The sequence below is a fragment of the Amblyraja radiata genome, chromosome 9, assembly GCF_010909765.2.
Source record: "Amblyraja radiata isolate CabotCenter1 chromosome 9, sAmbRad1.1.pri, whole genome shotgun sequence".
Lineage (NCBI taxonomy): Eukaryota > Metazoa > Chordata > Chondrichthyes > Rajiformes > Rajidae > Amblyraja > Amblyraja radiata.
This window is the reverse complement of record NC_045964.1, coordinates 42,406,892-42,422,049: the sequence shown is the minus strand read 5'-3', so window position 1 is coordinate 42,422,049 and position 15,158 is coordinate 42,406,892.

The following is a 15,158-nucleotide window of genomic DNA, read 5'->3' as shown; positions in this document are numbered from 1 at the left end:
GTACAACCAAGATTAATGTGGAGATGTTCCCTTTATAGTCTCCTCGTGTAATTCTGCCCAAGTTTCACAAAGTTAATCTTATTTCTGCTTTTGCCAAACTTCTTCCTTTGCATCTTGGCAGCTGCTTTGATGTTCATTCAAACGCTGTAATTTGGGTGAGAGATCGCTTGTTCCAAAGCTGTCTTACTTGTGGCGTGCAAAAGCCTCATAAAAGTAGACCAATAATTGTAAATCTGGATGTGCAAAACCAGTATTGCATTTGAATGGGGAAAATTAGTTCATTCTTCCAGATTGAGTGAAGTAATGGAATGATGTTTGTTTCATTTAAATTTAGACCAAACTGACAGTAACATTTTACATTTATAATCGTTTATAATTTGTGTACTGGCTTTACATTCCATTCCTCTTTCCTCCATTCCTTATATCCAAATTTGTGTTGCGCCATACTATCCTTGTAAGAATTCGGTAAAGGGTGTCCATGTCTTGAAAAATTGGTCTGGTTTTTCTGCCACGACAACCTTAATATTTTCCAAATTTTCGGACATGTTTGTAATCCACATCTTTACAGTAGGGACTGATGTGTGTTTCCAAAATGTAAGTATTAGTTTTTTCGCCGTTATCAGGCCATAGTTAAGGAAAGGTCTTTGAAATAATGTTAGCTCAGAACAGGCTTCTGACGTACCTAGAGTCATGAATTCTGTGTCGGAGTCCAATTTTATTTTAAGTACTTTAGAAAAAATTTCAAAAATTCCCCTCCAGAAATTATGTAACTTTATACAAGAGGCAACTTTATACATGAGTTATAGAAACATAGAAAATAGGTGCAGGAGTAGGCCATTCGGCCCTTCGAGCCTGCACCGCCATTCAATATGGCTGATCATCCAAATCAATATCCCATACCTGCCTTCTCTCCATACCCCCTGATCCCTTTAGCCACAAGGGCCACATCTAACTCCCTCTTAAATCTAGCCAATGAACTGGCCTCAAATACCTTCTGTGGCAGAGAATTCCACAGATTCACCACTCTGTGTAAAAATGGTTGCTTCCTGAAGGAGACATTTATCACAAATAGGGGAAACATTTGCGAAGATCTTATTCAGTTTAGACTTTGAATAATAAAGTCTATGCAGTATTTTAAATTGTATTAATGAATGCCCAACGTTAAGAGAACAGTTATGTATATATAGAAGGCTTTCCTCCCATCTATCTTTTAATATTGTTAGGCCCAATTCATCTTCCCAAGCTAGCCTCATTATTTCCGACGATGGGATTTGTATATTTAAAAGGGTATTATAAAGGTACGATATTAACTTATTTGAATCCGAGTTTTTATTCATGCATTTGTCTAGTATGTCTGGAACCATATATTGACAGTCTTGGGTATGTGATTTCAGATAGTCTCGTATTCGAAGATATCTAAAGTATTGGCTACCTTTCAGATGATATTTTGACTGTAATTCTTGAAATGAGAGGAGAGCCCCATCTCATAAAGATCTCCCAGTTTTTTAATTCCTAATCTATCCCATTGTATGAACAACTTGTCTAAAGTAGACGACTTAAACGAGGGATTATTGACGATTGGTGAGAGAAGAGATAAATTTCTCAATTTAAGAGTTATTTTTCTCCTTTTTTATCCTTTTGTCTCCTTTTCATCTCTGGTCTTTGTCCACCCATCTGCCAATTAAACTCCCCTTCACTTGTATCCACCTATTACTTGCCAATCTTTGTCCTGTCCCGACCTCTTTTCAATTTCACCCCCCCCCCCCTCCACTCCAATCAGTCTGAAGAAGGATCTTGAGCCTCCATTGAGCTCCATTGAACCATTGAGTTACTCCAGCACTGTGTTCTACGTAAGATCCCAGCATCTGCAATTCTTTGTGTCTCTTTTCTCTTTAATTTGTACTTTGTCCATGAAGTGTCATGGAGTTAATTTTTGTCAAAAATGTGCATGTTCTGTTTTCAATGTACTGCAGATCCAGAGTCCCTGGCTATGTGCAATGATTGGATCTGTCTGCTCATGAACAGTTGTATATTGGCTCCCCTGGTATCACTATCACTGTCAAATACATTTCTCATTGAAAACTCCTCTTCTAAATGAGGTAGATTTGGATCAAGAACTGGTCAACCCTTTGCAATCACTTGACAGCACCACCAACCAGCATTTTCCATTTTGGCAGGAACTAGCTTAAATGGGGCATCCGGGTTGGCATGGACGAACTGGGCTGAAGGGCCTGTTTCCATGCTGCATGACTAAGACTCCATAATTAAAAGTTAAATGGCAAAATTAATCAGCATTTAAAATATATTAAGCAAAAAAAAATGTGTTGCAGTAACTCAGCGGGTCAGGTAGCATCCCTGGAGAACATGGATAGACAACGTTTCAGGCTGCAGTACATGGATAGACAATGTATTGGGTCGGGACCTATACATTGTTGCTGCCAGATTCATTGAGTTCCGGTAGGCGGCGCGACTCTCATCTGCAGCGGCCTCTGCAGTCCGTCTGCATTTTTATTATTTTATGTCTATGTTTTAATGTAGTTAATGTAGTTTTTGTTATTTTTGTTGGGGTATGTGTGTGGGGGGGGTGGGGGTGGTGTGGGGGGGTTGGGGGTAACTTTTAAATCTCTCCCTGCACGGGAGACCCGACCTTTTCTTTGTCGGGTCTCCGTTGTCGTTGGGGCTGCAACGAGGAGCGGCCTCCAACAGGAAAACCGGGGGCTCTGGTGCTGACTACTCACCTCACCGTCACGGAGCTGGCCGAGTCCAGAGCGGGTGGAGCTGTGGTGGACGCTGCTGCGACCCGACCCCCGGAGATTCGGAGGCTGCAACTGCGGGTTTGGCGGACGGCACCGGGAGCCCGCGGGTCCCTGGAGGGAGACCGCTTTTCGGGGCTTCCGCAGCGGCGACTTCTCCCGCCCGAGTTGCGGGGTTGAAGAGCTCCTGGAGCGGGGCCTACATCACCGCCCCGCGTGGCTTGGAATGGCCGCGGGAGTTTGCGAGTGCGCGCCGGGGGCTCTAACATCAAGACCCGGTGTGCGACCTTGCATCACCCGGCGTGGTTTTAATGGCCACGGGACAATTCGCCATCGCCCGCCGGGGGCTTTGACTTTGACTCTGACATGGGGGGGGAGAGTGCAGTGGAGAGAAAAGTTTTTTTGGCCTTCCATCACAGCAATGTGATGGATGTTTATGTAAAATATGTTGTGTCTTGGGTCTATTTGTTTGTAATGTATGGCTGCAGAAACGGCATTTCGTTTGGACCTCAAGGGGTCCAAATGACAATAAATTGAATTGAATTGAATTGAATTGAATTGAATTGAATTGAATTGAATTGAATTGAATTGAATTGAATTAATCCGGCCTTGCTCAATATACTACATACAGCAGTTCCGTGTGCCTTTACTGACAAATTGGTTGACAAGCAGTGAATGTTAAGCTGCTTTATGTAGATCATGAGGTAAATATTGAATAGTTAATGTGGACTGATTTTCAGTAACTGGAGCACCTGGAGGAATCATAGTTAGCTGACTTTAGGGAGGGGCTCACCAATTTGTTTCTCAAAACCACAATGATCACTTACAAATGATTTCTGACTCACCCATTTAGATATGAGAGTAATTTGCTGCAATTTGGAGTCATTCCCATGAACATGCCAAACAGTCTTCCAAGGTAGCGGCCAATTTTATTGATTCTGCAGCTGTTCAGCTGGGACTGTGTGGGGCCACGATGTTGATGAGAAAGACTGTGAGTGGGATAATAGCACAGCAGCTGCCTCACAGCACCAGAGACCAGGGTTTGATCCTGACCTTGAGTGCTGTCTGCGTGGAGTTTGGAAGTTCTCCCAGTAACCACGTGGTTTCCTCCAGCTGCTCCGGTTAACTCCCACAATCCAAAGATGTGCAGGTTTGTAGGTTAATTGGCTTCTGTAAAATTGGCCCCAGTATGTAGGGAGTGGATCGAAAAGGGGGATAACATAGAACTAGTGTGAATGCATAATAAATGGTTAGCGTGGACTTGGTGCGCTGGAGGTCTGTTTTCTTGCTGTATGTCTAAACTCTCAACTCAGTCAGAATCAAAGAAGGACAATGAAGATTTAGTGACCTACATATTATGGACTGGGAAGCCAAGCAAAGAATTCTGCTGATGTGCAAGTGGCCTGAACCATTGCTCTTGATGTACTGTGGTGACATAAATCTGATTCAAAAAAAAATTATTGGCAGAAACTACTCATTTGAAATGTGACCTTCATGCACACTGAGTTGTCAGCTGGGAACAATTACTGAATTTGCCTTATTTTAGCTATCTATTTTTGTCACGTTGAAATATATGCTTTGGTGTCAATTTGGTCCCAGCACTCCACTGCATAATTTTAGCCAGATATCTAACAATGTTCCATCGTAAATTCATTTTTACTCGTATTCCATTCTTTATCTCCTTCACTTCAGGCTGTGTGCACAGACAAACATCAAACCTGGCCAGAAATAAGTGAGTGATCTTTTATTGAACAGAGAGAAGGTTCAAACTCTATTAGAGTGCTGAGGACTATATTAATTTGCAAGGAGAGAGAGAGATGCTAAACATTTTCAGAAAGCACGAGGATGGGATGGCTTTGAAGTACGGCTGTTTAGCCGTGAGTTCAAATCCCAGATCAGCAAGGGAATTTAGATTAATTAATTAACTAAATCGGGAATTACCGTCAGTAATTGCAATAAAAATATTTGATTGTCACAGAAATCTATCTGGGAAAGGGATTCTGCTGTGTTAGCAGATCTATTCTTTATGTCATTCCAAACTCTCAGCAAATTCAAGTCGTTTAGTTCAAGGGCAACCATAAGCAAAGAGAATCTCAGCTTTCCTCATTTCTTTCTAACTGAGACCCTTGGGTCTTTTGACTGCTGCTGGAAATCCTATCAGCCATGCTCCAAATTCACATAGAATCTGCCTCTGATTTGTCAGGACTTACAACTTTAAAGAGATTTGGCATGTTACTGAATGCTCCAAACAAACTGCTACGGATGTACTGTGGAAAAAGTATTCCAGTTGGTTGCATCCTGGCCTGGGATAGCAACTCCAATGCACGCAAAGAACACAAGAGGCTGCAGAGAGTGGTGGACTCAGCCCAGTCCATCATAGGCCTAACAGCCCTCCCCTCCATTGACAGCATCTACATGAGGAGCTGCCTTCAGAAGGAGGCATCTATTATCATCCGGACCATGCTCTCTATTCTCACTGCTACCATTGAACAGGTGTACTGAAGTCCCACAGCACCAGGTTCAGGAACAGCTACTTTCCTGCAGCGAGCAGATTCTTGAACTGACCTGCACACCCTAATCCCACCTCCGCAATGGAACACTAGGGCCACCTCTTGCACTTTTATGGACTTTTCTTTCTAATTGTTTTTTTGTACCAACGTCTTTTTTTGTTGCAGTCTTTCTTTTAGGAATTTTATGCATATTTTGATTTTGTGCGATTGTGCGAGTCTATCTGTCTGCGATGCTGCTGCAAGCAAGATTACATTGCACTTGTACTCCACTGTAATTGTGCATATGACAATGTACTTGACTTAATGACATCGACTTAATGACACAGCCTGGCAGCCTACAGGGCTGTGCTTGACCCCCTGAATGTGACATATTCTCTGTCTACAGCTTTGAGGAGATCAACCAGGTGGCACAGTGGTGGTAGAGTTGCTGCCTTACAGCACCATAGACCTAGGCTTGATCCTGACAACGGGTGCTGTCTGTATGGAGTTTGTATGTTCTCCCCGTGACCGCGTGGGTTTTGTCTTAGTGCTCCGGTTTCCTCCCACACTCCAAAGACGAACAGGTTTGTAGGTTAAATGGCTTAGGTAAAAATTGTAAATAGTCCCTAGTGTGTAGGATAGTGCTAATGTACAGGAATTGCTGGTCGGCGTGGACTGAAGAGCCAGATGCTGCGCTGTATGTCTAAACTAAACTAAACCAGGTGAATGTTGGAAAGGCAGTGAATGTAGAGAGTTCAGGAGTAAATGTTGAAGAGCACTTGATGCAGTTCCATAATATGCTCAGAAAATACTTGATCTGCACAACACCTCTATAAATTACTTCCCAACAAACAATTACCAACAATCAGGCTTCATAAATTGACCTGCACTGTGAAATGCTGAACTACAAGGCTCGCATTCCTACTTCCAATCTTGCATGCCCTTCATGGGTGCATATGTAAGATGCACTCCTCTCCTCAACACAGATGATGCATTAGCAACAACAGCAGGAGTTCCCCACTGGGGAACGAGAGCCTCTGCATTAACTCGCACTTGCTAAGGAGACATTCCTGTCCACTGACCCCTCCATCAGTCTGAAGAAGGGTTTCGGCCTGAACGTTGCCTATTTCCTTCGCTCCATAGATGCTGCTGCACCCGCTGAGTTTCTCCAGCATTTTTGTGTACCTTCGATTTTCCAGCATCTGCAGTTCCTTCTTAAAACTTCCTGTCCACTGTATTGATTGTGACCAATGGAGGGATGTAACCATTGAAGGGATACTATTAGTATACGTTTAATCTTCCTCTCAGTACCCCTTCCTCCCCTGTCTGATGTATGAACCACAACCCAATGGTGTGCGCATTAAATTCTCCAGTTTTCGGTGACACCCCTCCCCCTTTTCTTCCCTCTTCTCTTTCCTGTGTTTCTCCACCTGGGTGTGCACCCATTTCTCCCATCCTCCTGCCTATCCCTTCTCCCCCACCTCACCCCTTCCCATCTATATCCCTCCCTCTGGCTTTACATTCCTTTTACACCCTTCTATCCTTATTTGACACTCTTTTGTCTCCGGCCTTTGTCCACTTATCTGCCGATCAATTACCCCCCCACTGCCCCATCTGTATCGACCTATCACTTGCCAGACTTTGTCTCGCCTCTCTTTTCCAGCTATCTTCCCTCAACTACAATCAATCTGAATGGTCCTGACCTGAAACATCATCAGTCCATTTCCCTCCACAGATGCTGCTTGACCTGATGAGTTCCTTCAGCATTCATGATTCTAATACCTGCAGTTCCTTATGTTTCCCTCTTATGTATTAGCTCAGAAGTTGCAAGCATGCACTACTTAGTCTATTCTTCCCACTCCTACTGTGTTGGGAGAGGATGAGAACGTGGAATACCATAGCTAATATGAGCGGGTGATCGAAGGTCAGTGTGGACTTAGTGGGTCAAATGGTCTGTTACTATGCTGTATCTATAAATTAAACTAAACCAAACTAAACTTTATAGCACAATGGTTAGAGCACAGCAGGAATGTTTTGTGCAGTTCTGTATTTCACACATTAGGAAGAATGTGATCGCATTGGAGATGGTTCAGAAGAGATTCACCTGCACATTTCATTCGAGGAGGCTGGACTTGTTTTTCTTTGAGCAGAGGAGGGTGAGGAGGGAGCTGATTGAGGTCAACAAAATTAGGAGAAACATAGATAGGGTAGATGCTTAAAAAACGATTCCCCATGGTAGAGGTGACCATGTGAAGAGTATGAAGACAGTTATGAGGATTTTTTCACCAAAGTGGAGGCAATCTGGAAAGTACTGCCTGGGAAGGCGATGGCGGCATTTAGACTGACAATGACAAAGAAACATTGAGACGGGGCATTGTTGGCTATGAGCCAAGTGTTGGTAAATGGGCTTAATATAGATGGGTATTTAATGATTGGCATGGACATAGTGGGCTGAATGGTCTGTTTCTGCACTGTAGACTGTCCCATGACTCTGCACCAAGTTAGGCCAAATACCATTGCAGTGCTCTCAAAAATAGAAAGAGGACACTTGCCCTGACTGCAATCTACTCTGATAATTTCCCATCTAAAGTTTTTGGACAAGGTAGCGATCTCTGGTGTGTATTTTTCAGTAGACTGTATGGCTTCCTCGGCTTCCAAGAGGTCTTTGTCCACCCACTTTTCATCATGCTAACATGTATCCAGACCTTGCAACCCACTCCACCCAGCCCACCTCTGCTTTCCAGACCCCTCGCTCCAACACAAAAGCAGATATAGTTCTGGTCTTATTGTGTGAGACCATTTTTTTCCCAAGGGTTGTTTCTAGAGCTCAATAACTCTGTGGGAAGGTGCTACTAACTGCTGTTTAATGCCACAAGTTTAACTCCACAAGAGAGACCACCAGTATTAACACATTTTTGGTATTGAGTTTTGTTTTGAAGCCATTTCGGGGAAACTATTGCTGCTTTTAGGCTGGAATCTAATGACGAGTCTTTGACCTGAGATGCTTATTTTTACAGGGCTGGTGCCTGGCCTGTGAGATTTTCCAGTATTTTCTGTTTTCAGTTCAGACCTAGCATCTGCAGTTTTTTTTAAAAGATGTGGCTGTTCGAGCTGTTGGCACACAGCTGCAGATACTTGTGTTCGATTCTGACACTGTGTGGAGTTTGCACATTTTCCCTATGATCTTGTGGTTCCTCCGGCTGCTCCGATTTCATCTCGCATCTCAAAGACATGAGGGTTTGGAGGTTAATTGGCCTCTGTAAAATTGCCCTTAATGCGTCAGGAGTGGATGCGAAAGTGAGATAAAAAAGAACTCGAGTAAATGGGTGATAGATGGTCGGTGTGGGCTGAATGGCCTGTTTACATGCTGTGTCTTTAAACTAAACTAAACTTCCCAGTATTTGGACCACGGTCATTGTGTGTGTTTGCATTCTGCTGTTGTGGAATTAATCTCGATAGATACCCATTCCTTCTGACGTCTTTCATCATTTGCTTTTATCCACCATCTACTGTTTGATCCTACGATTCAGTGCCTGAATGGCATTATCTCTGCTCCCTTATTCACAAAGGCTAACAGCTAGTGTTTTTTTCTGTAGACAAGAAGGTGCTGGTCCGTATATAACGTAATGTTCACGTAATGCTGTTAGCTGTTGTACATCAATCTAGTTTTTAACTTTTTAAAGACGTCGGTACGCCATGCTGCCACAAAAAAAACACTCGTAAGAGCTAAGAGGAATTCTGAATAATATTAATACTGTGAAGAAGATTCTGAACATAGATTCTGGTGGATAGTCTGGAGTGTTGCCACAATAGCTCAAAGCATTGCATCACCCATTTTATCTCTGTTTCCACCATCAGACATGTTTAGTGGATTACTGACTCTGGTGTTCTACTTAAAGCATCATTCTTCACAACCTTGCCCAAGAGAGATGATTGTTAACCCGTTGGCAAATTAGCATTTTGGGGATGTTTACACACCACAACTTTCAACGATGTCTGGTGCTGAATAATCGGAAAATGCTCACTCTCCAGAGAACAGCAGCAACCCATTAGTGAAAAAAACGTTGTTCATTTCTTCCAGATAATTTATCAGTGGATCAGATTATGTTAACGTTTTTATCACACTCACTAAACGTTTCGCCGTAACCACGGGGAGTGGAACTCTGTGCCTGTAAGGGTCGTGATAGATTTGCAACTTCATCCAGACATGTAAAGAGGGGTCTGACGGCTTGAAACCTGAGGCAAAAAAAATAGTCAAAATCCACCCTAAAATAAAACATCTTTCGTACAACAAAAAACCTTAAGCAGCTTTTATACTTGTTTGGGCCCAGTCCCAGTCTCGGGAGCTTACATTATCATGGCTCTTGGCAGGGCTGAGTTTTTGTGGGATTATGATTCTGTCACTAGGATTTGAGTTGGCAGTTCTCTTGAACATTGATCGTTTAAAAAACCCAATATATGGATAGGAAGGATTTAGGGGGGGGGGGGATATGGGCTATATATAGGGAAATGTAACTACCCCAGTATGCCAACTTGGTCGGCATGGACAGGGTGGGCTGAAGGCCCTGTTTCCATGCTGTACACCTCTATGATTCGATGACTATTCCATCAATAAAAGGGTGGAGGGAATCCTTATTGTCAAACCCAATCTGCTGAGCATCAAAAGAAATCACCAAAGGATCTCGCCATCACTTGTTATTCTGGGAGGCCTTTTCCTTACCGCTCTGGAAAAAGCCACAGATATTAGCATTGCACAAGGGTTAGCACTTCTACAGGTTGAATCAAGATTCGGGGGAGCCCGATACAAGAAAAGGTTGGGCTGACTCCGACTTCAGTCTGAAAACATGTGCGGACGTGGCGTCGAAGGATGAGAAGCCGAAGCAAAGAAGTGGAAGCCAAATAACTGAACAGAAACAAAACTGAAAAGCCAACTAACTGAAAGGCTGCATCGCCTACAAGCCAACTCACCGAAAGGCCGCTCTGCCGAAAAGCCAAATAACGGACCAGACGTCGCCGGGGGGCGGGACTTGTCAGCGATTGGTCCAGACCCCCGCATCCATCACATCACTGCCTTTCGGTGAGTTGGAGTTTCGGCATATCGGCCTTTCGGTGAGTTTTCTTTTAGGCGTCCCACCATTTCGGTTAGTTTGCTTTTAGGCTTCCCGTCCTTTCAGTTGGCTTTTCGGCTTTGTTTCTGTTCGATTATTTGGCTTCCACTTCCTTGCTTCGGCTTCTTGTCCTTCGACGCCATGTCAGGGTACCGTCTGAAAAAGGGTCACGACCCGAAGCGTCACCCTTCCATGTTCTCCCGAGATGCTGCCCGATCCACTGAGTTAAGGGCCCGTCCCACGAGCATGCGACTCCATGCGGCAAGCGCGACCTAAAGGGCCGGTCCCCACCAGCATGCGCCTGCATGCGGCAAGCGCGACCTAACGTGGTTGCTTGAGCCGTTCGTCCCCGCGGGGCCGGTCCCACTTTGATCACCGGAGCCGTATGGAGTTGTGCGGAGCTGGTCCCGACATCGCGCGGGGCTCCGAAAAACTGACCGTGATCAAAAATTCCGCGCGGCAATTGCCTGCCGGCCCGCAGCCGCCTTGATGCCGTCTGTCACGCGCGAACTTCCTGTGGACTTCACTCGAACTTCATGTCACTCACTCGACCTCCGCGCGCCCCCCGCTTCTGGTTTGGTCGCACTTGCCGCATGGAGTCGCATGCTCGTGGGACAGGCCCTTTAATTCAGTGTTTTGTGTCTTTTTTTGTAAACCAGCATATGCAGTTCCTTGTTTCTCCCCTGACTTTATTCCTTGGAGTGTAGGAGGCTAAGAGGTGATCTTTCAGGGGTGTCCAAACACATGTGGTAAATTAACAAGGTAAATGCACAGTCTTTTTCCCATGATAGGGGTATCAAGAACCAGAAGGCATAGATTTAAGGCGAGAGGGGAAAGATTTAAGAGGAAACGAGGAGCAACTTTTCAACACATGGAAATATGTTGGTATATGGAATGCACTGCCAGAGGAAGTAGTTGAGGCAGGTACTATAACAACATTTAAAAGTTACTTGAACAGGCGCATGAATTGAAAGGTTCGGAGGGATATGGGCCAAATGCAGGCAAATGGGACTAGCTTAGATGGGGCATTCTTGTCGGCATGAATGAGTTCTGCTACAGGGTCTGTTTCCATGCCACATGACTGTAACCTAAGATGATCTTCATGCATTGAAAACAGAAAATGCTCGAAGAACTTAGTGGTCTATTTCTACAGTGATGTATGTTGTGAAATGCTCTTGGATGTTGTGAAAGCTCTTTACATATGTGGCTTTCTTTCAGAGGGTTGTTTATACGAAGAAAGTGATGATAATTTGCCAGGAAACGCTCTATGCTGTTCGGAAAATTCCCGAGTTAACTTCTGTTTATTGGGAAAAGAGCACTGCGCCATGGAGTGGAATGTAAACGGTGTTTATAAAGTGAACACAGAGCACTGTGTCAGAGTTCCACTTCAAAGTGTAAAGCCCAGCTCACAACCCTGCCCTTTCTCCCAGAATCACAAAACGAGACTGTGAGGCTCTACCACCAAGCATGCGATCTAGAACGTCCCCGATATTTATTCTTTCAATGTGAGTTTTGTTTTCACAGCCTTGAGCTCCGATTTTCACTCAAGCAAAAATAAGAGGAAGTAAAATGATATGAGAACAGAGGAAAGTTAAAGCTTGCAGTTGCAATACAGAGCTCGGCCCATCTCACAAAGAGGGCTTTCTGATTTTTGCCGCTGTGGTCAGGCAAGCAGCAGCTCTGCCAAATGTATCTAGTTTTGGAAGTGTATGGGGAAACCCTGGGTCGACGTTTGCCTTGGGCAGTAGTGCCAGGGTGAAGTGCCATTTGACAATCTGCCCAACTCATTTTTCGGCCCCACGGACCTTTAGTTTAGTTTAGAGATACAGCGTGGAAACAGGCCCTTTGGCCCACCGGGTCCGCGCTGATCAGCGATCCCCGTACACATTAACACTATCCTACACACACTAGGGACAATTTGCACATACATCAAGCCAATTAACCTACATACCTTTGAAGTTTAGGAGGAAACCGAAGATTTCGGAGATAACCCTCACAGTCACGGGGAGAACGTACAAACTCCGTTCAGATAGCACCCGTGGTCGGGATCGAACCCGGGTCTCCGGCGCTGAAAGCACTGTAAAGCAGCAACTCTACCGCTGCGCCACCATGCCACCCTTTATGTTCTGAAGGTAGTTGAGGCAGTTACTATAACAACATTTAAAAGACACTTGAACAGGTACATGGAGACAAAAGGTTGAGAAAGATTGAGGCCAAAGGTAGGCAAAAGGAATTAGCTTAGATGGGGCTTTGTGATCAGCATGGATGAGATGGGTCGAAGGGCCTGCTTCTGTTTTGAATGATTCCATGACTGGAATGGAAGAAAACTATTTACTTGACATTTGTGGCATTGGGGAGGCAGGTTTGAAAAATGCACAAAAGTTGCCCTGATTCCATTTGTGGACACTGGACACGAGTGAGGTCAATATGTTTTGTCCCAGTTTACCTCATTAAACTCCAGACTGTTTTCAACTAATTAACATTAGCAAGCCGATTCTTGTTCAAAATTAATAAAACAGGACATAGACTAGTACAGCGCAGGAACAGGCCCTTTGGCCCACACTGTCCGTGCTGGACAATATATCAAGCAAAACTAATCTCTGCCTGCAAGTGATCCATATCCCTTCATTCCATGCATATCCATGTGCCTATTCAAAAGCCTCTTAAATTGCAACAAAGATATATGCCTCCTCCACTATTCTGGCAGATTGATCCAGGCACCCACCACTCGCTGTAAAATAACTTGCCTGCACTTCTTCTTTACACTTTAGCTCTCTCATCTTAATGCTCTGCCTTCTTTTGCGAATGGCAGTGAATAGAAGCCTGAATATGATGGGAACTGCCAGTAACTGCACTGGGAGGCTGGATTAGGGTTATGCCCCTGTCCCACTTAGGAAATCTGAACGGAAACCTCTGGAGATTTTGCGCCCCACCCAATGTTTTTGTGCGGTTCCCGGAGGTTTTTGTCCGTCTCCCCACCTGCTTCCACTACCTGCAACCTCCGGCAACCACCTGCAACCTCCGGGAACCGCACGGAAGCCTTGGGTGGGGCGCAAAGTATCCAGAGGTTTCCGTTCAGGTTTGCTAAGTGGGACAGGGGCATTAGGGGAGATGGGTTTTGTGATTAGTAAAGGTAAGTGAAGCCTGAAGCAGAATTGTCCCACTGTTTCCCACCTCATAAATATACATTGGCAACAGAAACATTCCACTTTATTGGAGAAAGTTTGATCAAAATATAGACAGGGTAGACAGTAAGAATCTTTTCGTCAGGGTGGAAATATCAAAGACCACAGGGCACAGCTTTAAGGTGAGAGAGGCAATGTTTAAAGGAGATGTACGGGCTGTTTATTTTCACACAGAGAGTGGTGGATTCCTGGAATGCGCTGCCAGGGGTGGTGGTGGAGGTAGATATGATAGCGACAGTTAAAGGCACTTAGAAAGGCACATGGGATATAAACCATGTGCAGGCAGATGAGATTAGTTTAACTTGGCATCATGTTCGGCATAGACATTGTGGGCCGAATAGCCTTTTCCTGTGCAGTACTATTCCATGTTCTATGTCCAAGTAAACATGTAATAAGATTACACTACAATCTTGGTTGAGAGCAGCCATAATAATGAAACTTAAACATTTTAAATCATGGGTTTTGGCCTTTCTCTGAGCCAAATTCCCTGCGGCATCTGATTCGCCTCGCGAGGTTGGCTTCAGTTGGCAATCTTGTGACACAGAGTAAACACTGAGAAATGCATTGGTGAGCTTGAGGTGAAAGTCTCAATATTTTCTGAATTGGATTTGTGTAATAAGTACTCAGAGCGTGTGTAGGAGGAGTTGATCAGCGTCATACTGCGGTGTTCTCAGCTCCACGCACCGCACCAGGTGAATGTTACACAAACAAAAGAAAAATGCATTATTGCCCCCAAACCATCGAATGTATCAGTTTTTTTTAATGCCCATTGTTAGGCTGTGTTTCTGGTCCTGAACACACGTTCAGTTCATGAGCAGCAGAAACATTCCTGAAGGCTCAGAAATTAAAATAACCATGTAATAAGATTACACTGCACACCGGGCGTTCTTGCAGTACCTGACTGTTACTCCAATTTTATTGGCCACTTGGGGAATTACTCACTCTGCACCTCGCCAGGAGACAGAGAGCTGCAATGTTTGAAGAACCTTGGCGTGATCATGCCTGACAGAAATAGCACTTGCATTTCACTCGGTGTGTAGCAAGATCCACTCTACTTGAATGTGACTTTATGCCCATTGTTTGCAGTGAATAGGCTGGTGATGGTTTTTGTTGACGGTGAAAGTGAACTGTGCCATTCTCCATTCCGCCCTCCCCCATGCAAAGTCATTTGTATTCTGCTGTTTGTCTCATTTTCACTGCCTTGTTAGGAAAGCTGCTGCTGGATTTAATCAGACACCTTAATATGCAGAGAGGGAGATGGCTCCTTTAATCTGTGACAGCAAATGTGCATTTTGTACGAATTTTCACAGCTGGAAAGGTCAAACCCACAGCAATTCGCATTGAATGCAGTTACCTTTATTGATTTGAGTATTTTAAAAGTAGGTTCTTCAGAATAATATCTATTCTATTTAACAGGTTTAAAGGGATGGGTTGATTTAAGAAGAGTTGCGATCCAAAGCACCATGTTCTCCAGGTTTGCTGCCTGACCTGCTGATTTACACCAGCACTGTGTGTCTTTTTTTGAGTTTATTTTTCCATAGGTTTGACTTTAGGTTTAATTTATTATTGTCATGTGTACTGAGGTACACTGAAAAGCTTTGTTTTGTTTGCTGTCCAATCAAA